General features: G+C 37.7%; 5 non-coding genes across 5 annotated transcripts; all 5 read left to right on the forward strand.

The window, feature by feature from the left end:
* Nucleotides 1–2,298: 2,298 nt before the first annotated feature.
* On the forward strand, nucleotides 2,299–2,390 carry Trnak-uuu. Its single transcript is given in 2 exon segments — nucleotides 2,299–2,335; nucleotides 2,355–2,390. It is a non-coding gene; the product is annotated as a tRNA-Lys (tRNA).
* A 1,195-nt stretch (nucleotides 2,391–3,585) lies between these two features.
* Trnak-uuu lies at nucleotides 3,586–3,677 on the forward strand. Its single transcript is given in 2 exon segments — nucleotides 3,586–3,622; nucleotides 3,642–3,677. It is a non-coding gene; the product is annotated as a tRNA-Lys (tRNA).
* A 1,110-nt stretch (nucleotides 3,678–4,787) lies between these two features.
* Nucleotides 4,788–4,879, forward strand: Trnak-uuu. Its single transcript is given in 2 exon segments — nucleotides 4,788–4,824; nucleotides 4,844–4,879. It is a non-coding gene; the product is annotated as a tRNA-Lys (tRNA).
* Nucleotides 4,880–6,398: 1,519 nt separating this feature from the next.
* On the forward strand, nucleotides 6,399–6,490 carry Trnak-uuu. Its single transcript is given in 2 exon segments — nucleotides 6,399–6,435; nucleotides 6,455–6,490. It is a non-coding gene; the product is annotated as a tRNA-Lys (tRNA).
* Nucleotides 6,491–22,607: 16,117 nt separating this feature from the next.
* Nucleotides 22,608–22,699, forward strand: Trnak-uuu. The gene is given in 2 exon segments: nucleotides 22,608–22,644; nucleotides 22,664–22,699. It is a non-coding gene; the product is annotated as a tRNA-Lys (tRNA).
* Nucleotides 22,700–23,577: the final 878 nt, after the last annotated feature.

The raw sequence follows: 23,577 nt of genomic DNA on the forward strand, positions 1-23,577 counted from the left end.
AATTGTTGAGGAAGCGCTGAAACAAACAGAGGAGGAAGTTGTGTGTTTGACAAGAGGGATGGAATGCGGTACAGTGACGGTTCGATATGGGAGCGAGAGCGTCGCAAGAGGGGTGGCAGCCGGGGCAGTAACAGCGGAGTAACCTGCTGCCTTCGTACTTAAACGGGAAAACCACGCGAGTCGGGGTGGAGGGAGTGCCCCCACACCTAGAGGGCAAATATATGGCAGCAGCTGTGATTGGAGGGAATGAGAAGAAGGTGGATATCCTCCTTGCCACCATAAAATATGAAGGCTGGAGGGGTGCTACCCTGGATATGAGCGTACAGGCGGAGACCGAAACGCTGGAATTGTTAACAGAAAATATAAGAATGGGTACCATCATCATGAGAGTGTGGGTGGAAGGCAGAGCCCCGCGCTGTTATAAGTGTGGCCTGAGAAGTCACATAAGAGTCAACTATCCTCCCCCACCAAAGGAAAAGGAAATTGTTACGGAACCCCAAAAAGAAGAAGAAACTAAAGAAGAGAACCAAACAGAAAAGGAAACGACAGAAGAAGAGGAGATCCAGCAAGAGTGGGAAGAAGGAAGGAAAAAAGAAAGAGAAGAAGGAGAAAAGCAAACAGTACGGAACCCCAATCCACCCCAACACCATCCGCACCCTCTGAGTCCCACCCGTCCCCTGCAGACAGTGAACCCACCCGCTCCCCACCAACAAGAAAACAGAAAAAAGATACACACAGCCAAGACACTAAAAAAGAACCTGGGCCCAACATTTTATGTATTGCAGGGAAAGAGGAAATAAAAAAGACAATGACGGACTACCAATGGTGTGATAGGGGAGGGAAACGATGTGCAGTAATTCCAAAGGAACAAGTATATGAGTTTATGGAAAGGTGCGAAAAGAAGGACTGGGGAATATCTAAAGGGAACATGGATGAAGAGACGGTGAAGGAATTGGAAGAGTGGTTCGGGAGAAGGATAGAGATGAAGGCATATTGCATTGGGACTGAGCAAGGAAGGTTTGTTTGGGACTGACGACTGAAGGACAGGTAAGTGATGCTAGCGGATGGGGCCGTTAGCATCACTTTTATATATCATTTTCATAATTCATTTACCCATATTTATGTAATTGTGATGTTTTGTGTTCCCAATGTTTGTACTCTCCATTCTGTGTCGCCCTCTATGGGTAATAAAGAAACACAGTCACCGGCTGATACTCGCTGATGATACATCGAAGAGGCCAGGGAACAGAAGAAAGAAGACATGCACCCAACACCAGAGCTGAAGACACCTCCGAAAGGAGTTGCCTCGCCACGTCAAAATAGTAGAGGAGTAGGGGCTGAAACCGGACGTGGTTCCTCCTGATGATGTCTTGAGCTAACTGGATCTTATAAAGGAGCTGTTGTGGTATCAGACCACGAAGCACGGTTGTAATTCCTTTTTTTCTCTTGACGCTACTTTGCTTCAGAAGTTGGTCAGTCATAAATTCCCTTGGGAATTTTAAGCCCAGCTTCATCACTTTTATTTTTTATTTTTTTGTTCTTTGTTTTTGCCTTGAAACGAAATCTAGCTTCAAGCATCTTATACAGATAACTTTTGAGACACTATTTTCTGAAACTGGTAATATTATGTAGGGGGTGCAAATTTTGATCTTGCACCACCTGAAAATTCCAAGGGGTGCAGGTGCACCCGCTGCACCCCCTGTTCCCGAGCCCTTGAAGACAGCGCAATGATTTTGATGTCCTGTGTATAAAGTATCCAACGATATGATATTACTGAATTGACGACAATCAGTTTCGTTTAGGCGGAATCAAGTGTTTGTTATTAAAGACCCAGGTTTCCAACTGTTGAACGGGCTGGTCCAAGTCTGCGTTCCACATCATTTCCAAAGTACAATTGGTGGAAACGATAGCTCCAAGATAAAGAAAATAGTCAACTGGAATTGACACAAAAACGTGAACCCAGAACTACTTCAATTGGCGTCACTCTATCATCACAAGAATTAACTTCTTTGAAGTCAAAAGAAAAAGAAAAGTTGAAGAAAAACATTAAAAAAAAAACTACGCTCTCCACCATATTCCAGAATATTTTACGCGAGACTGGCCTTCCCACTCGTTAAGGCCATCAACACGGAGGAACCACTTAATTGTGAAAAGAAATGAGATTTCTCGGACACAAGAAACGACAAACTACGGCAGCGATATGCTTTTTCACTTCACTTCACAACAAATTAACAATTGTCAATAGTAGCTTGGTGCAACATATTTAATCTACCTAAAATTCACTTTCGATAACAGTCAGCCCGCATAGCTCAGTCGGTAGAGCATCAGACTTTTAAGAACTGTAGTGTTATGAAATCTGAGGGTCGCGGGTTCAAGTCCCTCTGTGGGCGACAAATTTTTTCATGCAATACCATTTTTTTTTTTTTTCTTTTTCTTAGTCAAACACATTTTCACCTTGCTGCTGTTACAGTTCTCATTCAAAATTTTTCTTTTTTGCTCAATCTTTTCTTGCTGCCCATCACGTTTTCCAGCTTGGCAATGTCATTCCGGTCATTCGAGATATTTTTACGCTCTTCTATTTCCATTAGCATTCAGTCTTTTGCTCTTTTATTCCTACCGCGCTATGTCATCATCTTCGGCCACAGTCTAATGACTGAAATAAGTAAAATTCAATCATTGTATCAAGTAAATTAACTGACTGGCAATTCTGTGAAGCATGGATACAGATCTCTGACTAAAGTTTTCATCTACAAAGAAACGTATATTTACATCGTACTAGATCAATTTCAGCCATCTAAAATCACACACAATAGCTCCTCTTAAATTTTCATGTATTTTCCCCTGGCGTCAAACAAATACACTTCATTGTTGTTCTTATACACGTGTGTGTGTGTGTGTGTGTGTGTGTGTGTGTGAGTGAGTGTGTGTGTGTGTGTGTGCGCGTGCGTGCGTGCGCGTGTGTGTGTGTGTGTGTATGTAGTAGTAGTCCACTGTAGTCCACTCATCTGCAATGAGTATTTCTTAAATGGACTGGCATCTCATTGAGGAGCATTTGCAGTAATACGGTCACCTACACGCCATAGAGACGAGGTAACCGCCCTTTGAATCCTAGAACTCTCGACAGCAATGTTCGAGTGGTGATAATGATGATGATGATGATGATGATGATGATGATGATAGAGGTGGTAGTGGTGGTGGTGGAGGAGGAGGAAATATTGCGTGATGCAACTGAAATAACTGATGGCTATATTATACCAGCTGCGTACTGGGGTCGATCTTTTCGACTCGCGCCGTCCACAAAAATGTCGGGCCTTGTGCCTAGAGTAGAAAAGATTATAATTGAAAGTGAGTAGTGTATATACATTTTGAATGACCAATATGACTTTACCAGGATGGGACTTGATGAGTGAACGAATTGCTATATTAAATACCAGTAGTTAATGTGAAGGAATTATTAGTAATCACTACGGTGTGACATAAGATATCAGATGACAGCTCTATACAACAATCGTTTTAGTTAACAAGGAATGTCTAGCTAAGTCCATAATATTTCATTTGTCTAAAAGTTAAACTGACTTAACGGAAGCCCGCATAGCTCAGTCGGTAGAGCATCAGACTTTTAAGAACTGTCGTGTTATGAAATCTGAGGGTCGCGGGTTCAAGTCCCTCTGCGGGCGACATATTATTTTCTTGCAATACCATTTTTTTTTTCTCGTAGTCGAATACATTTTCACCCTGCTACTGTTACAATTGTTTTTCCCTTTTGGCTCAATCTTTTCTGGCTGCCCATCACATTTTCCAGCTTGGCAATGTCATTCTGGTCTTTCGAAATATTTTTACTCTCTTCTATTTCCATTAGCATTCAGTCTTTTGCTCTTTTATTCCTACCACGCTGTCATCATCTTCGGCCACAGTCTAATGACTGAAACAAGTAAAATTTAAACATTCTCACAAGTAAATTATCTGGCTGCCCTGGCAATTCTGTGAAGCATGGGTATAGATCTCTGACTACAGTTTTCATCTACAAACTAACATATATTTACATCGTACTAGATCCATTTCAGCCATCTAAAATGACACACAGTAGCTCCTCTTAAATTGTCATGTATTTTCATATATCAAACTTCGTTGCACCACTGGTAACACATTAAGAACAAGACCACTGATTATTACATTTTAAGATATTATGATATTAGTGCCAGAAAACAAGATATAGGATCTTTACCTTTTGACCTACAGATTTAAAAAAAATTTTTTCTAACTAAACACTTTCAAACTTCGGACACTGGTAGAATGTGTCATATAAAACATGTTTTACTCTTAGCATTTTTGAGAAAAACTTATATTTACGAAGAATTTTGATAATTTCAAGCAATCGATGACGTGTATTCAGATAAATAAAATGACTGCTGTTGTTTATCAACAAGAAATTCCGGTGGTGTATATTTCGTTTGTCACTGCTATTTATGACAACCCTAACTCAAAACCCCAAACCCTACCTTAAAACCTTAACGCTAACCCTAACCCTAACGCTAAAACCCTAGTTGTCGACGATACACCACAGACAATGCTTTTATGAGTTTCATAAAATGCGTTGTCGAGTTATATCTAAGGAATGCCAATATATGATATGTAGGATTATAACGATCTGAGATTGTGTAATGGAACTGTAGCCATTGCCAGTAGTATTGTATGTATGTATGAATGTTTGTATGTATGTACATATGTATATTGTAGCTAAGTTCAAAAGATTTAATCTATCTAAATTTTCGTTGATGTACTTGTCAGCCCGCATAGCTCAGTCGGTAGAGCATCAGACTTTTAAGAACTGTCAAGTGATGAAATCTGAGGGTCGCGGGTTCAAGTCCCTCTGCGGGCGACGATTTCTCTTTTGGAAATTGTCCCTGAAGAAATACCTAATTCACTGGTTTCAAATGTGATCATTTACATTTCTTTAATTGAATTGATTTGGTGTGGAAACAGCTGCAAGTAGGAATTTCTCTGCAGGAATCCGAATTTCTTTGAATAAATAACTTCTGTACTTCATTTTTTTCTCTCTTCTTTTTGACATATTTATATATGTATATATATATATATATATATATATATATATATATATATATATATATATATATATATATATATATAAATTTGTATATATATATATATATATATATATGTGTGTGTGTGTGTGTGTGTGTGTGTATGTATATATATGTATGTAAAGTATATGTATACATATATACGCATTGACACACGCAACATACATACACAAAGATAACTGCGCCCTCATACATACATACATCATATACATGCACACTCTTTGGTCACATACACTAACACACACACACACACGTTATATACGCACAAACTCACGCACGTCAGAGTTACTCACCCCTATTCACACACACTTGCTCACTCACACACACCATTCTCGCATAAACACACACGCACGCGCCCCTTCTCTTCTTGCCATCACTAGCACTTTATTATCATTAAACCTCTTTCTTAATTATTATCTCGCTTCCTTTCAACCTCTTTTTTTCTCCAATAAATCGCCATGTTGGACCGCTGAAATCTACAAGATTTTTTTCATTGTTTTTCTTTCTCTGTTTATTTTCTCTTATCCCTTTCTATTGAAGAGCGTAGGCGCGAAACGTAAAGCACATTTTCATTTTCCCCAGCGTCAAACAAATACACTTCCTTGTTGTTCTTATACACGTGTGTGTGTGTGTGTGTGTGTGTGTGTGAGTGTGTGTGTGTGCGTGCGTGCGTGTGTGTGTGTATGTAGTAGTAGTCCACTGTTGTCCACTCATCTGCAATGAGTATTTCTGCAATGGACTGGCATCTCATTGAGGAGCATTTGCAGTAATACGGTCACCTACACGCCATAGAGACGAGGTAACTGCCCCCTTGAATCCTAGAACTCTCGACAGCAATGTTCGAGTGGTGATAATGATGATGATGATGATGATGATGATGATGAAGATAGAGGTGGTAGTGGTGGTGTTGGATGGCGGGGGAGATATTGCGTGATGCAACTGAAATAACTGATGGCTATATTATACCAGCTGCGTACTGGGGTCGATCTTTTCGACTCGCGCCGTCCACAAAAATGTCGGGCCTTGTGCCTAGAGTAGAAAAGATTATAATTGAAAGTGAGTAGTGTATATACATTTTGAATGACCAATATTACTTTATCAGGATGGGACTTGATGAGTGAACGAATTACTACATTAAATATCAGTAGTAAATGTGAAGGAATTATTAGTAATCACTACGGGGTGACATAAGATATCAGATGACAGCTTTATACAACAATCGTTTCAGTTAACAAGGAATGTCTAGCTAAGTCCATAATATTTCATTTGTCTAAAAGTTTAACCGGACGAACGGAAGCCCGCATAGCTCAGTCGGTAGAGCATCAGACTTTTAAGAACTGTCGAGTAATGAAATCTGAGGGTCGCGGGTTTAAGTCCCGCTGCGGGCGACATATTATTTTCTTGCAATGCCATTTTTTTTTCTCGTAGTCGAATACATTTTCACTCTGCTACTGTTACAATTGTTTTCCCTTTTGGCTCTATCTTTTCTTGCTGCCCATCACATTTTCCAGTTTGGCAATGTCATTCCGGTCTTTCGATATATTGTTACGCTCTTCTATTTCCATTAGCATTCAGTTTTTTGCTGTTTTATTCCTACCGCGCTATGTCATCATATTTGGCCACAGTCTAATGACTGAAACAAGTAAAATTTAATCATTGTCACAAGTAAATTAACTGACGGCCCTGGCAATTCTGTGAAGCATGGATAGAGATCTCTGACTACAGTTTTCATCTACAAACAAACGTATATTTACATCGTACTAGATCCATTTCAGCTATCTAAAATCACACACAATAGCTCCTCTTAAATTTTCATGTATTTTCATATATCAAACTTCGTTGCACCACTGGTAACACATTAAGAACAAGACCACTGATTATTACATTTTAAGATATTATGATATTAGTGCCAGAAAACAAGATATAGGATCTTTACCTTTTGACCTACAGATTTAAAAAATAATTTTTTCTAACTAAACACTTTCAAACTTCGGACACTGGTAGAATGTGTCATATAAAACATGTTTTACTCTTAGTATTTTTGAGAAAAACTTATATTTGCGAAGATATTTCACCTTAAAGTTCTCGTGTTTCGATAATTTCAACCAATCGATAACGTGTATTCAGCTGAATAAAATTACTGCTGTTATTTGTCAGCAAGAACTTCCGGTGGTGTATATTTCGTTTGTCACTGCTATTTATGACAGCCCTCACCCTAAAACCCGAACCCTAACCCTAAAACCTTAACCCTAACCCTAAAACCTTAACCCAAAAACCCTAACCCTAAAACCCTATATGGCGACGAAACGCCACAGACATTCTTTTAATGAATTTCGTAAAATGCGTTGTCGAGTTATATCGAAAGAATGCCAATATGTGTTATGTAGGATTATAACGATCTGAGATTGTGCAATGGAACTGTAACCATTACATGTAGTATTGTATGTATGTATGTATGTATGTATGTATGTTTCCATGTATGTACGTATGTTTATACTAGCTAAGTTCAAAAGATTTAATCTATCTAAATTTTCGTTGGTGTAATTGTCTGCCCGCATAGCTCAGTCGTTAGAGCATCAGACTTTTAAGAAGTGTCAAGTGATGAAATCTGAGGGCCGCGGGTTCAAGTCCCTCTGCGGGCGACGATTTCTTTCTTTCGAAAATGTCCCTGAAGAAATACCTAATTGACTGGTTTCAAATGTGATAATTTAAATTTCTTTTATTGTATTGATTTGGTGTGGAAACAGCTGCAAGCAGGAATTTCTCTGCAGGAATTCGAATTTCTTTGAATAGATAACTTCTGTACTTCTTTTTTCTTCCATCTTCTTTTTGTCATATATATATATATATATATGTATGTGTATATGTATATATATATATATATATATATATATATATATATATATATATATATATGTAAAGAATAGTCAATATACATTAGCGTGAGCATACAGAGTGACCCCATAAAGACACAGCCAATTGTTAATATATGGGCATTCCTTCGATATGACTCGACGACATCGGGCATTTCCGAATTCAAAGAAATTCGAATTCATGCGAAGAAATTCCTGCTTGCAGCTGTTTCCACATCCAATCAATTGAATTATAGAAATTTGAATTCCCATATTTGAAACCAGTCAATTGGTTATTTCTTCTGGGACAATTTCTAAACAGAAAACTCGTCGCCCGCAGAGGGACTTAAACCCGCGACCCTCAGATTTCATCTGAGTATTGTTTGTGTATGTATGTATGTATGTATGTATGTATGTATGTATGTATGTATGTATGTATGTATGTATGTATGTATGTATGTATGTATGTATGTATGTATGTATGTATGTATGTATGTATGTATGTATGTATGTATGTATGTGTGCATGTATGTATGTATGTATGTATGCATGCATGCATGCATGCATGCATGTATGTATGTATGTATGTATGTATGTATGTATGTACGTATGTATGTACGTATGTATCTAGTAGCTAAGTTCAAAAGATTTAATCTATCTAAATTTTCCATGACTCGTATGTCAGCCCGCAGAGCTCAGTCGGTAGAGCATCAGACTTTTAAGAACTGCCGTGTTATGAAATCTGAGGGTCGCGGGTTCAAGTCCCTCTGCGGCCGACAAATTTTCTTTTGGAAATTGTTGCAGAAGAAATGACCAATTGACTGGTTGGTTTTATATTTGCTGGATGGTTTTATATTTACAGATATGTATTGGTATGTTTATATGTACAGATAATTACTAGCATGTTACATGTTTTTATGAATCAAATATCATATAAAAGCGCTTTCGTCCACCCTGTGGAGTTTTCAAATTGAACTTTTGCAGGAATTTTGTCTCCTTATATAGTATTATTGAGTGTGTAGGGGCGGGGAGAGATATAAGATACTACAAGAGGGTGAAGAATGGGGAGAAAGTGAGTGAGAGAGAGAGAGATCGTGTGTGGTTTTGTATCTTAAAGAAGTGTTAAAGAAAAAGAGAAGGAAAGAAAGAAGAAGGAGAGAAAGAAGAAAAAATTGCTGATATCTTTGCAGCTGGTCAGTCTTTCAATGGTAAGTGATTCTTAGTTTTTAGAAATGGCAAACCCAGCTGGTCACTCCAAGCGGAGCAAAATGTCACTTTTAAAGAAATTGTCTGGATTTCTTTCATATTATTGTCTTGTGAGAGAGAGAGAGAGAGAGAGAGAGCGTGTGTTTTGGTGTCTGTGTATCTGAAAGGAAGTGTCAAATGGGAAAGGGGAATGAAAGGAAGGAGGAGGAGGAGGGAAACAAGAAAAGAAAATGTGTTTACAATTTTGCAACTGGTGAGTCTTTCAATCCAATGTTTGATACCTGTGCTGATATGGGATGGAGAATCTGGATGAAAGAGTGTTTTTATTTATGTATATGTACATATGTGTAGTACTGTTTGTGTGCATGTGTGTGTGTGTGTGTGTGTGTGTGTGTGTGTGTGTGTGTGTGTGTGTGTGTTTAATACAATTTACTTTACAAAAGTGGTCCTTCATCTAGTACAAAATATTAGAGAAATATTTTCAGCCATTTAATTTGCTGGGGAACTTTGTTATGAAGTATTTTTCCATATTTCTCCTGAAGGAGGTGTCATTCTTTGGACATTTGTAGAAGGGAAAGATCTTAAATTTTCCTTCTCCACATGTTTCTAGGTGTTTCGCTGAGTAAATACCCAGATACATGTGGAGAAGGAAAATTTAAGATCTTTTCCTTCTACAAATGTCCAAAGAATGACACCTCTTTCAGGAGAAATATGGAAAAATACTTCATAACATAGTTCTCGTGTCCCAACTGAAACAGATGAGGGCTATATTATACCTGTTTCTTTATTACCCACAAGGGGCTAAACATAGGCATAGGTACAGTGCTATATTATACAACCTGCGCACTGGGGTCGATCTATTCGACTGGCCCCCTCCACAAAAATGCCGGGCCTTGTGCCTAGGGTAGAAAAGATTATAATTGAAAGAGAGTAGTGTATATACATTTTGAATGACCAATTTGACTTTACCAGGATGGGACTTGATGAGTGAACGAATTACTACATTAAATATCAGCAGTAAATGTGAAGGAATTATTAGTAATCACTACGAGGTGACGTAAGATACCAGATGACGGCTTTATACAACAATCGTTTCAGTTAACAAGGAATGTGTAGCTAAGTCCATAATATTTCAATCGTCTAAAAGTTAAACTGGGCGGCCGGAAGCCCGCATAGCTCAGTCGGTAGAGCATCAGACTTTTAAGAACTGTCGAGTTATGAAATCTGAGGGTCGCGGTTTTAAGTCCCTCTGCGGGCGACATATTATTTTCTTGCAATACCATTTCTTTTTTCTCGTGGTCGAATACATTTTCACCCTGTAACTCTAACATTTGTTTTCCCTTTTTGCTCATTCCTTTCTTGCTGCCCATCACATTTTCCAGCTTGGCAATGTCCTTCCGGTCTTTCGAAATATTTTTACGCTCTTCTATTTCCATTAGCAGTCAGTCTTTTGCTGTTTTATTCCTACCACGATATGTCATCATCTTCGGCCACAGTCTAATGACTGAAATAAGTAAAATTTAATCATTGTCACAAGTAAATTAACTGACGGTCCTGGTAATTCTATGAAGCATTGTTATAGATCTCTGACTACAGTTTTCATCTATCAAGAAGCATACAATTACATGGTACTAGATCCATTTCAGCCATCAAAAATCACACACAATGGCTCCTCTTAAATTATCATGTATTTTCATATATTAAACTTCGTTGCACCACTGCTGCGCATTAAGAACAACACTATTGATTATTTAAGATATTATGATATTAGTGCCAGAAAACAAGATATATAGAGAGATAGATATCCTTTGGTAAAGAATGAAAATCACACTCACACATTTAATAGAAACCTGTAAAGAATAGTCAATATACATTAGCGTGAGCATGCAGAGTGACCCCATGAAGACACAGCCAATTGTTAAAATATGGGCATTCCCTCGATATAACTCGACGACGTTGGGCATTTCCGAATTCAAAGAAATTCGAATTGATGCAGAGAAATTCCTGCTTGCAGCTGTTTCCACATCCAATCAATTGAATTATAGAAATTTAAATTCCCATACTTGAAACCAGTCAATTGGTAATTTCTTCTGGGACAATTTCCAAAAAGAAAACTCGTTGCCCGCAGAGAGACTTAAAACCGCGACCCTCAGATTTCAAGTTCAAAAGATTTAATCTATTTAAATCATCATTGAATCGCATGTCAGCCCGCATAGCTCAGTCGGTAGAGCATCAGACTTTTAAGAACTGCCGTGTTATGAAATCTGAGGGTCGCGAGTTCAAGTCCCTCTGCGCGCGACGAATTTTCTTTTGGAAATTGTCGCAGAAGAAATGTCCAATTAACTGGTTGGTTTTATATTTGCTGGATGATTTTATATTTACAGATATTTATTAGTATGTTACATTTTTTATGAGTCATATATCATATAAAAGCTCTTTCGTCCACTCTAGTGGAGTTTTCAAATTGAACTTTTGCAGGAATTTTTTCTCCTTTTATAGTATTATTGAGTGTGTAGGGGCGGGGAGTGATATATGATGCTACAAGAGGGTGAAGAATGGGGAGAAAGTGAGAGATAGTGAGAGAGAGAGATCGTGTGTGCTTTTGTATCTTAAAATAGTGTTAAAGAAAAAGAGAAGGAAAGGAAGAAAGAGAAAGAAGAAAAAATTTGCTGATATCTTTGCAGCTGGTCAGTCTTTCAATGGTAAGTGATTCTTGGCTTTTAGAAATGGCAAACCCAGCTGGTCACTCCAAGCGGAGCAAAATGTCACTTTTCAAATAATTATCTGGATTTCTTTTTTATCATTGTCTTGTGAGAGAGAGAGAGAGAGAGAGAGAGAGTGAGCGTGTGTGTGTGTGTGTGTGTGTGTGTGTGTGTGTTTGTGTGTGTGTGTGTGTGTGTGTGTGGTGTGTGTGTGCGTGTATGTGCGCGCGTGTGGGTGGGTGTCTGTGTATCAGAAAGGTATGTCCAATGGGAAAGGGGAATGAAAGGAAGGAGGAGGAGTGAAAGAAGAAAAAATGTGTTTACAATTTTGCAACTGGTGAGTCTTTCAATCCAATGTTTGATACCTGTGCTGATATGGGATGGAGAATCTGGATGAAAGAGTGTTTTTATTTACGTATATGTACATATGTGTAGTACTGTTTGTGTGTGTGCGCGCGCGCGTGTGTGTGTGTGTGTGTGTGTTTAATACAATTTACTTTACAAAATTTGTCCTTCATCTAGTACAAAATATTATATAAACATTTTCAGCCATTTCATTTGGTGGAGAACTTTGTTATGAAGTATTTTTCCATATTTCTCCTGAAGGAGGTGTCATTCTTTGGACATTTGTAGAAGGGAAAGATCTTAAATTTCTTTCTCCACGTGTATCTGGGTATTTACTCAGTGAAACACCTAGATACATGTGGAGAAGGAAAATTTAAGATCTTTCCCTTCTACAAATGTCCAAAGAATGGCGCCTCCTTCAGGAGAAATATAGAAAAATGCTTCATAACATAGTTCTCGTGATGCAACTGAAACAGATGAGGGCTATATTATACAAGCTGCGCACTGGGGTCGATCTATTCGACTGGCCCACTCCACAAAAACATCGGGCCTTGTGCCTAGAGTAGAAAATATTATAATTGAAAGTGAGTAGTGTATATACATCTTGTACGACAAGTATGACTTTACCAGGATGGGACTTGATGAGTGAACGAATTACTATATTAAATATCAGTAGTAAATGTGAAGGAATTATTAGTAATCACTACGAGGTGACATAAGACTTCAGATGACGGCTTTATACAAAAATCGTTTCAGTTAACAAGGAATGTATAGCTAAGTCCAAAATATTTCATTTGTCTAAAAGTTAAACCGGACGAACGACGGCCCGCATAGCTCAAGAGGGTGAAGAATGGGGAGAAAGTGAGAGAGAGAGAGATCGTGTGTTTTTGTATCTTAAATAAGTGTTAAAGAAAAAGAGGACACGAAGAAGAAGGAGGAAAGAAAGAAGAAACATTTACTGATATCTTTGCAGCTGGTCAGTCTTTCAATGGTAAGGGATTCTTGGCTTTTAGAAATGGCAAACCTAGCTGGTCACTCCAAGGGGAGCAAAATGTCCCTTTTCAAAAAATTGTCTGGATTTCTTTTTTATCCTTGTCTTTTGAGAGGGAGAGAGAGTGTGTGCGTGTGTTGTGTGTGTGTGTGTGTGTGTGTGCGCGCGTGTGTGGGTGTCTGTGTATCTGAATAAGATGTCAAATGGGAAAGGAATGAAAGGAAGGAGGAGGAGAGAAAGAAGAAAAAAATGTGTTTACATTTTTACAACAGGTGAGTCTTTCAATAGAAAATATTTCTTGGCTTTTAGAAATGGCAAACTCAACTGACCACTTCAAGGGGGGCAAAATGTCACTTCTCAAAAAATTGTCTGGATTTCTTTTTATCATTGTTTTGTGTGTGTGTGTGTGTGTGTGTGTGTATGTGTGTGCACATGTATGTGTGCACATGTATGTGTGCACGTGTGTGTGTGCACATGTGTGTGTGTGTGTGCACATGTGTGTGTGGGTGCCTGTGTATCTGGAAGGGTTGTCGCTGGAGAAGGAAGATAGAAGAAAGAGAAGAAGAAGAAATAATTGTGTTGACATTTATACCACTGTATAAATCTTTCAATCCAGTGTTTGATTCCTGTGCTGATATGCGTTGGAGAATCTGGATGAAAGATTATTAATATTTATGTATATGTACATATGTGTAGAACTGTTTGCGTGTGTGTGTGTGTGTGTGTGTGTGTGTGTGTCTGTGTGTGCCTGTGTGTTTGTGTGTGTGTGTGTATGTGTTTAATACAGTTTACTTTACAAAATTGGTCCTTCATCTAGCACAAATTATTATAGAAATATTTTAAGCCATTTAATTTGGTGGAGAACATTGTTATGATTATAATTGAAAGAGAGTAGTGTATATACATTTTGTATGACAAGTATGACTTTACCAGGATGGGACTTGATGAGTGAACGAATTACTATATTAAATAACAGTAGTAAATGTGAAGGAATTATTAGTAATCACTACGGGGTGACATAAGATATCAGATGACAGCTTTATACAACAATCGTTTCAGTTAACAAGGAATGTCTAGCTAAGTCCATAATATTTCATTTGTCTAAAAGTTAAACTGAACGGACGGAAACCCGCATAGCTCAGTCGGTAGAGCATCAGACTTTTTAGAACTGTCTAGTTATGAAATCTGAGGGTCGCGGGTTCAAGTCCCTCTGCGGGCGACGATTTTTCTTTTGGAAATTGTCGCAGAAGAAATGTCCAATTGACTGGTTGGTTTTATATTTGCTGGATGGTTTTATACTTACAGATATTTATTAGTATGTTACATTTTTTATGAATCATATATCATATAAAAGCGATTTGGTCCACTCTAGTGGAGTTTTCAAATTGAACTTTTGCAGGAATTTTGTCTCCATTTATAGCATTATTGTGTGTGTAGGGGCGGGGAGACATATAAGATACTACAAGAGGGTGAAGAATGGGGAGAACGTGAGAGAGAGAGATCATGTGTGTTTTTGTATCTTAAAGGTGTGTTAAAGAAAAAGAGAAGGAAAGGAAGAAGGAGAGAAAGAAGAAAAAATTTGTTGATATCTTTGCAGCTAGACAGTCTTTCAATGGTAAGTGAGTCTTGGCTTTTAGAAATGGCAAACTCAATTGGCCACTTCAAGGGGGACAAAATGTCACTTCTCCAAAAATTGTCTGGATTTCTTTTTGTCATTGTTTTGTGTATGTGTGTGTGTGTGTGTGTGTGCGTGTGTGTGTGCACGTGTGTGTGCACATGTGTGTGTGCACATGTGTGTGTGGGTGCCTGTGTATCTGGAAGGGTTGTCGCTGGAGAAGGAAGATAGAAGAAAGAGAAGAAGAAGAAATAATTGTGTTGACATTTATACCACTGTATAAATCTTTCAATCCAGTGTTTGATTCCTGTGCTGATATGCGTTGGAGAATCTGGATGAAAGATTATTAATATTTATGTATATGTACATATGTGTAGTACTGTTTGTATGCATGTGTGTGTGTGTGTGTGTGTGTGTCTGTGTGTCTGTGTGTGTGTGTCTGTGTGTCTGTGTGTGTGTCTGTGTGTTTAATACAGTTTACTTTACAAAATACCTTCATCTAGTACAAATTATTATAGAAATATTTTAAGCCATTTAATTTGGTGGAGAACATTGTTATGATTATAATTGAAAGAGAGTAGTGTATATACATTTTGTATGACAGTATGACTTTACCAGGATGGGACTTGATGAGTGAACGAATTACTATATTAAATATCAGTAGTAAATGTGAAGGAATTATTAGTAATCACTACGGGGTGACATAAGATATCAGATGACAGCTTTATACAACAATCGTTTCAGTTAACAAGGAATGTCTAGCTAAGTCCATAATATTTCATTTGTCTAAAAGTTAAACTGAACGGACGGAAGCCCGCATAGCTCAGTCGGTAGAGCATCAGACTTTTTAGAACTGTCTAGTTATGAAATCTGAGGGTCGCGGGTTCAAGTCCCTCTGCGGGCGACACAATTTTTATCATGCAATACCATTTCTTTTTTTTTTTTTTTTTTCTTAGTCGAACACATATTCACCCTGCAACTATTACAATTGCTTTCCCTTTTTGCTCAATCCTTTCTTGCTGCCCATCACGTTTTCTATTTCCATTAGCATTCAGTCTTTTGCTGTTTTATTCCTACCACGCTATGTCATCATCTTCGGCCACAGTCTAATGACTGAAACAAATATATATAATAATTGTCACATGTAAATTAACTGACGGCCCTGGTAATACTGTGAAGCATGAGTATAGATCTCTGACTACAGTTTTCATCTATGAAGAAACATACATTTACATGGTACTAGATCCATTTCAGCCATCTAAAATCACACACAATGGCTCTCTTATATTATCATGTATTTTCATATATTAAACTTCGTTGCACCACTGCTGCGCATTAAGAGCAACACTATTGATTATTACATTTTAAGATATTGTATTATTAGTGCCAGAAAACAAGATATTTATATAGATAGATGTCCTTTGGTAAAAAATGAAAATCTTAAATATCAAATGGGATTAAATAATCAGAGGGATTTGAACCCGCGACCCTCAGATTTCATCTGAGTATTGTTTGTGTATGTATGTATGTATGTATGTATGTATGTATGTATGTATGTACGTAGGTATATAGTAGCTAAGTTCAAAAGATTTAATCTATCTAAATTTTCGTTGTTTTGTGTGTCAGCCCGCATAGCTCAGTCGGTAGAGCATCAGACATTTAAGAACTACCGTGTTGTGAAATCTGAGGGTCGCGGGTTCAAGTCCCTCTGCGGGCGACGATTTTTCTTTTGGAAATTATTGCAGAAGAAATGTCCAATTGACTTGTTGGTTTTATATTTACAGATATTTATAAGTATGTTACATTTGTTATGAATCATATATCATATAAAAGCGCATTCGTCCACTCTAGTGGAGTTTTCAAATTGAACTTTTGCAAGAATTTTCTCTCCTTTTATAGTATTATTGAGTGTGTAGGGGCGGGGAGAGATATGTGATTCTACAAGAGGGTGAAGAATGGGGAGAAAGTGAGAGAGAGAGAGAGAGAGGGAAAGAGAGAGAGAGAGATCGTGTGTGTTTGTGTATCTTAAAGTAGTGTTAAAGAAAAATAGAAGGAAAGGGAGAAGAAGGAGAGAAAGAAGAAAAAATTTGCTGATATCTTTTCAGCTGGTCAGTCTTTAAATGGTAAGTGATTATTGGCTTTTAAAAATGGCAAACCCAGCTGGTCACTCCAAGGGGAGCAAAATGTCACTTTTCAAATAATTAACTGGATTTCTTTTTTATCATTGTCTTCTGAGAGAGAGAGAGAGGGTGCGCGGGCGCGCGCGCATATGTGTGTGTGTGTGTGCGTGTATGTGCGCGTGTGTGTGGGTGTCTGTGTATCTGAAAAGTGTGTCAAATGGGAAAGGGGAATGAAAGGAAGGAGAAGGAGGGAAAGAAAAAAAATGCGTTTACATTTTTGCAACTGGTGAGGCTTTCAATCCAATGTTTGATACCTGTGCTGATATGGGTTGGAGAACCTGGATGAAAGAGTGATTTTCTTTACGTATATGTACATATGTGTAGTACTGTTTGTGTGTATGTGTGTGTGTGTGTGTGTTTAATACAATTTACTTTACAAATTTGGTCCTTCATCTAGTACAAATATTATAGAAATATTTTCAGTCATTTAATTTGGTGGAGAACTTTGTTATGAAGTATTTTTCCATATTTCTCCTAAAGGAGGTGTCATTCTTTGGACATTTGTAGAAGGGAAAGATCTTAAATTTTCCTTCTCCACATGTTTCTAGGTGTTTCGCTGAGTAAATACCCAGATACATGTGGAGAAGGAAAATTTAAGATCTTTCCCTTCTACAAATGTCCAAAGAATGACACCTCCTTCAGGAGAAATATGGAAAAATACTTCATAACATAGTTCTCGTGTTGCAACTGAAATAACTGATGGCTATATTAAACCAGCTGCGTACTGGAGTCGATCTATTCGACTGGCCCCCTCCTTGTTGGAAACCTGTCAATTGGTTATTTCTTCTGGACCAATTTCCAAAAGAAAACTCGTCGCCCCCAGAAGGATTTGAACCCGCGACCCTCAGATTTCATCTGAGTATTGTTTGTGTATGTATGTATGTATGTATGTATGTATGTATGTATGTATGTATGTATGTTTGTATGCATGTATGTATGTATATATGTAGATATGCTTGTGTGCATGTATGTACGTAGGTATATATTAGCTAAGTTCAAAAGATCTAATCTATCTAAATTTTCGTTGAATCGCATGTCAGCCGCATAGCTCAGTCGGTAGAGCATCAGACTTTAAGAACTGCGTGTTATGAAATCTGAGGGTCGCGGGTTCAAGTCCCTCTGCGGGCGACGATTTTTCTTTTGGAAATTGTCCAAGAAGAAAATGCCCAATTGACTGATTGGTTTATATTTGCTGGATGGTTTTATATTTACAGATATTTATTAGTATGTTACATTTTTTATGAATCATATATCATATAAAAGCGCTTTGGTCCACTCTAGTGGAGTTTTCAAATTGAACTTTTGCAGGAATTTGTCTCCTTTTATAGTATATTGAGTGTGTAGGGGGGGGAGAGATTTTAAGATACTACAAGAGGGTGAAGAATGGGGAGAAAGTGAGAGAGAGAGAGAGAGAGAGAGAGAGAGAGAGAGATCGTGTGTGTTTTTGTATCTTAAATAAGTTTTAAAGAAAAGAGAGGAAAGGAAGAAGAAGGAGAGAAAGAAAGAAAAAATTTGCTGATATCTTTGCAGCTGGTCAGTCTTTCAATGGTAAGTGATTATTGGCTTTTAGAAATGGCAAACCCAGTTGGTCACTCCAAGGGGAGCAAAATGTCACTTTTCAAAAAATGGTCTTGATTTCTTTTTTTATCATTGTCTTGTGTGAGAGAGAGAGAGTGTGTGTGTGTGTGTGTGTGTGTGTGTGTGTGCGTGTGTGTGGGTGTCTGTGTATCTGAAAGGAAGTGTCAAATGGGAAAGGGAATGAAAGGAAGGAGGAGGAGGAGGGAAAGAAGAAAAAATGTGTTTACATTTTTGCAACTGGTGAGTCTTTCAATCCAATGTTTGATACCTGTGCTGATATGGGTTGGAGAATCTGGATGAAAGAGTGTTTTTATTTATTTATATGTACATATGTGTAGTACTGTTTGTGTGCATATGTGTGTGTGTGTGTGTGTGTGTTTAATACAATTTACTTTACAAATTTGGTCCTTCATCTAGTACAAAATATTATAGAAACATTTTTAGCCATTTAATTTGGTGTAGAACTTTGTTATGAAGTATTTTTCCATATTTCTCCTGAAGGAGGTGTCATTCTTTGGACATTTGTAGAAGGGAAAGATCTTAAATTTTCCTTCTCCACATGTTTCTAGGTGTTTCACTGAGTAAATACCCAGATACATGTGGAAAAGGAAAATTTAAGATCTTTCCTTCTACAAATGTCCAAAGAGTGACACCTCCTTCAGGAGAAATATGGAAAAATACTTCATAACATAGTTCTCGTGATGCAACTGAAACAGATGAGGACTATGTTATACCCATTTCTTTATTACCCACAATGGGCTAAACACCTGCGCACTGGGGTCGATCTATTCGACTGGCCCCCTCTACAGAAATGTCGGGCCTTGTGCCTCGAGTAGAAATGTAACCATTGCAATGTAACCATTGCAAGTAGTATTGTATGTATGTATGTTTGTATATATGTACGTATGTATATAGTAGATAGGTTCAAAAGATTTAATCTATCTAACTTTTCGCTGAAACGCTTGACAGCCCGTATAGCTCAGTCGGTAGAGGATCAGACTTTTAAGAACTTTAGATTGATGAAATCTGAGGGACGCAGGTTAAGTACCTCTGCGGGCGACGACTTCTCTTTTCGAAAATGACCTTGAAGAAATACCCAATTAACTGTTTTCAGATGTGAGAACTTAAAATTCTTGAATTGAATTCATTAGGTGTGGAAACAAGTGTAAGCAGGAATTCGAATTTCTTTCAATAAGACATTCTGTACATCATTTTTTTCTATCATCTTTCTATCTATATTATACCACCTGCGCACTGGGGTCGAACTATTCGACTGGCCCCTCCACAAAAATGTCGGGCCTTGTGCCTAGAGTAGAAAAGATTATAATTGAAAGTGAGTAGTGTATATACATTTTGAATGACCAATATGACTTTACCAGGATGGCACTTGATGAGTGAACGAATTGCTATATTAAATACCAGTAGTTAATGTGAAGGAATTATTAGTAATCACTACGGTGTGACATAAGATATCAGATGACAGCTCTATGCAACAATCGTTTCAGTTAACAAGGAATGTCTAGCTAAGTCCATAATATTTCAGTTGCCTAAAAGTTAAACTGGACGAGAGGAAGCCCCATAGCTCAGTCGGTAGAGCATCAGACTTTTAAGAACTGTCGTGTTATGAAATCTGAGGGTCGAGGGTTCAAGTCCCTCTGCGGGTGACATATTATTTTCTTGCAATACCATTTTTTTTTCTCGTAGTCGAACACATTTTCACCCGGCAACTGTTACAATTGCTTTCCCTTTTTGCTCAATCCTTTCTTGCTGCCCATCACGTTTTCCAGCTTGGCAATGTCCTTCCGGTCTTTCGAAATATTTTTACGCTCTTCTATTTCCCTTAGCATTCAGTCTTTTGCTCTTTTATTCCTACCACGCTATGTCATCATCTTCGGCCACAGTCTAATTACTGAAACAAGTAAAATTTAATCATTGTCACAAGTAAATTAACTGACGGTCCTGGTAATTCTGTGAAGCATGAGTATAGATCTCTGACTACAGTTTTCATCTATAAAGAAACATACATTTACATGGTACTAGATCCATTTCAGCCATCTAAAATCACACACAATGGCTCCTCTTATATTATCATGTATTTTCATATATTAAACTTCGTTGCACCACTGCTGCGCATTAAGAGCAACACTATTGATTATTACATTTTAAGATATTGTAATATTAGTGCCAGAAAACAAGATATTTATATAGATAGATGTCCTTTGGTAAAAAATGAAAATCTTAAATAATCAATGGGATTAAATAATCAGAGGGATTTGAACCCGCGACCCTCAGATTTCATCTGAGTATTGTTTGTGTGTGTATGTATGTATGTATGTTTGTATGTATGTATGTATGTATGTATGTATGTATGTACGTATGTATATAGTAGCTAAGTTCAAAAGATTTAATCTATCTAAATTTTCGTTGTTTTGTGTGTCAGCCCGCAAAGCTCAGTCGGGTAGAGCATCAGACTTTTAAGAACTACCGTGTTATGAAATCTGAGGGTCGCGGGTTCAAGTCCCTCTGCGGGCGACGTTTTTTCTTTTGGAAATTGTTGCAGAAGAAATTTCCAATTGACTGGTTGGTTTTATATTTACAGATATTTATAAGTATGTTACATTTGTTATGAATCATATATCATATAAAAGCGCTTTCGTCCACTCTAGTGGAGTTTTCAAATTGAACTTTTGCAAGAATTTTGTCTCCATTTATAGTATTATTGAGTGTGTAGGGGCGGGGAGAGATATGTGATTCTACAAGAGGGTGAAGAATGTGGAGAAAGTGAGAGAGAGAGATAGAGAGAGAGAGATCGTGTGTGTTTTTGTATCTTAAAGTAGTGTTAAAGAAAAATAGAAGGAAAGGGAGAAGAAGAAGAGAAAGAAAGAAGAAAAAATTTGCTGATATCTTTGCAGCTGGTCAGTCTTTCAATGGTAAGTGATTATTGGCTTTTAAAAATGGCAAACCCAGCTGGTCACTCCAAGGGGAGCAAAATGTCACTTTTCAAATAATTATCTGGATTTCTTTTTTATCATTGTCTTCTGAGAGAGAGAGAGAGGGTGCGCGCGCGCGCGCGTGTGTGTGTGTGTGTGTGTGTGTGTGTGCGTGTATGTGCGCGTGTGTGTGGGTGTCTGTGTATCTGAAAAGTGTGTCAAATTGGAAAGGGGAATGAAAGGAAGGAGTAGGAGGGAAAGAAAAAAAAATGTGTTTACATTTTTGCAACTGGTGTGGCTTTCAATCCAATGGTTGATACCTGTGCTGATATGGGTTGGGGAACCTGGATGAAAGAGTGATTTTCTTTACGTATATGTACATATGTGTAGTACTTTTTGTGTGTATGTGTGTGTGTGTGTGTGTGTGTGTGTGTGTGTGTGTGTTTAATACAATTTACTTTACAAAATTGGTCCTTCATCTAGTATAAATTATTATAGAAATATTTTCAGCCATTTAATTTGGTGGAGAACTTTGTTACGAAGTATAGTTCCATATTTCTCCTAAAGGAGGTGTCATTCTTTGGACATTTGTAGAAGGGAAAGATCTTAAATTTTCCTTCTCCACATGTTTCTAGGTGTTTCGCTGAGTAAATACCCAGATACATGTGGAGAAGGAAAATTTAAGAACTTTCCCTTCTACAAATGTCCAAAGAATGACACCTCCTTCAGGAGAAATATGGAAAAATTCTTCATAACATAGTTCTCGTGTTGCAACTGAAATAACTGATGGCTATATTAAACCACCTGCGTACTGGAGTCGATCAATTCGACTGGCCCCCTCCTTGTTTGAAACCTGTCAATTGGTTATTTCTTCTGGACCAATTTCCAAAAGAAAACTCGTTGCCCCCAGAAGGATTTGAACCCGCGACCCTCAGATTTCATCTGAGTATTGTTTGTGTATGTATGTATGTATGTATGTATGTATGTATGTATGAATGTATGTATGTATATATGTATGTATGCTTGTGTGTATGTATGTACGTAGGTATATATTAGCTAAGTTCAAAAGATTTAATCTATCTAAATTTTGGTTGAATCGCATGTCAGCCCGCATAGCTCAGTCGGTAGAGCATCAGACTTTTAAGAACTGTCGTGTTATGAAATCTGAGGGTCGCGGGTTCAAGTCCCTCTGCGGGCGACGATTTTTCTTTTGGAAATTGTCCAAGAAGAAATGCCCAATTGACTGATTGGTTTAATATTTGCTGGATGGTTTTATATTTACAGATATTTATTAGTATGTTACATTTTTTATGAATCATATATCATATAAAAGCGCTTTGGTCCACTCTAGTGGAGTTTTCAAATTGAACTTTTGCAGGAATTTTGTCTCCTTTTATAGTATTATTGAGTGTGTAGGGGCGGGGGGAGATTTTAAGATACTACAAGAGGGTGAAGAATGGGGAGAAAGTGAGAGAAAGAGAGAGAGAGAGAGAGATCGTGTGTGTTTTTGTATCTTAAATAAGTTTTAAAGAAAAAGAGAAGGTAAGGAAGAAGAAGGAGAGAAAGAAGAAAAAATTTGCTGATATCTTTGCAGCTGGTCAGTCTTTCAATGGTAAGTGATTATTGGCTTTTAAAAATGGCAAACCCAGCTGGTCACTCCAAGGGAACAAAATGTCACTTTTCAAAAAATTGTCTTGATTTCTTTTTTATCATTGTCTTGTGTGTGAGAGAGAGAGAGAGAGAGAGAGAGAGTGTGTGTGTGTGTGTGTGTGTGTGTGTGTGTGTGTGTGTGTGTGCGTGTGTGTGGGTGTCTGTGTATCTGAAAGGAATGTCAAATGGGAAAGGGAATGAAAGAAAGGAGGAGGAGGAGGGAAAGAAGAAAAAAATGTGTTTACATTTTTGCAACTGGTGAGTCTTTCAATCCAATGTTTGATACCTGTGCTGATATGGGTTGGAGAATCTGGATGAAAGAGTGTTTTTATTTATTTATATGTACATATGTGTAGTACTGTTTGTGTGCATGTGTGTGTGTGTGTGTGTGTGTGTGTGTGTGTGTGTGTGTGTGTGTGTGTTTAA

This window comes from Octopus sinensis, linkage group LG6, assembly GCF_006345805.1.
Source record: "Octopus sinensis linkage group LG6, ASM634580v1, whole genome shotgun sequence".
NCBI classification, from domain to species: Eukaryota; Metazoa; Mollusca; class Cephalopoda; order Octopoda; family Octopodidae; genus Octopus; species Octopus sinensis.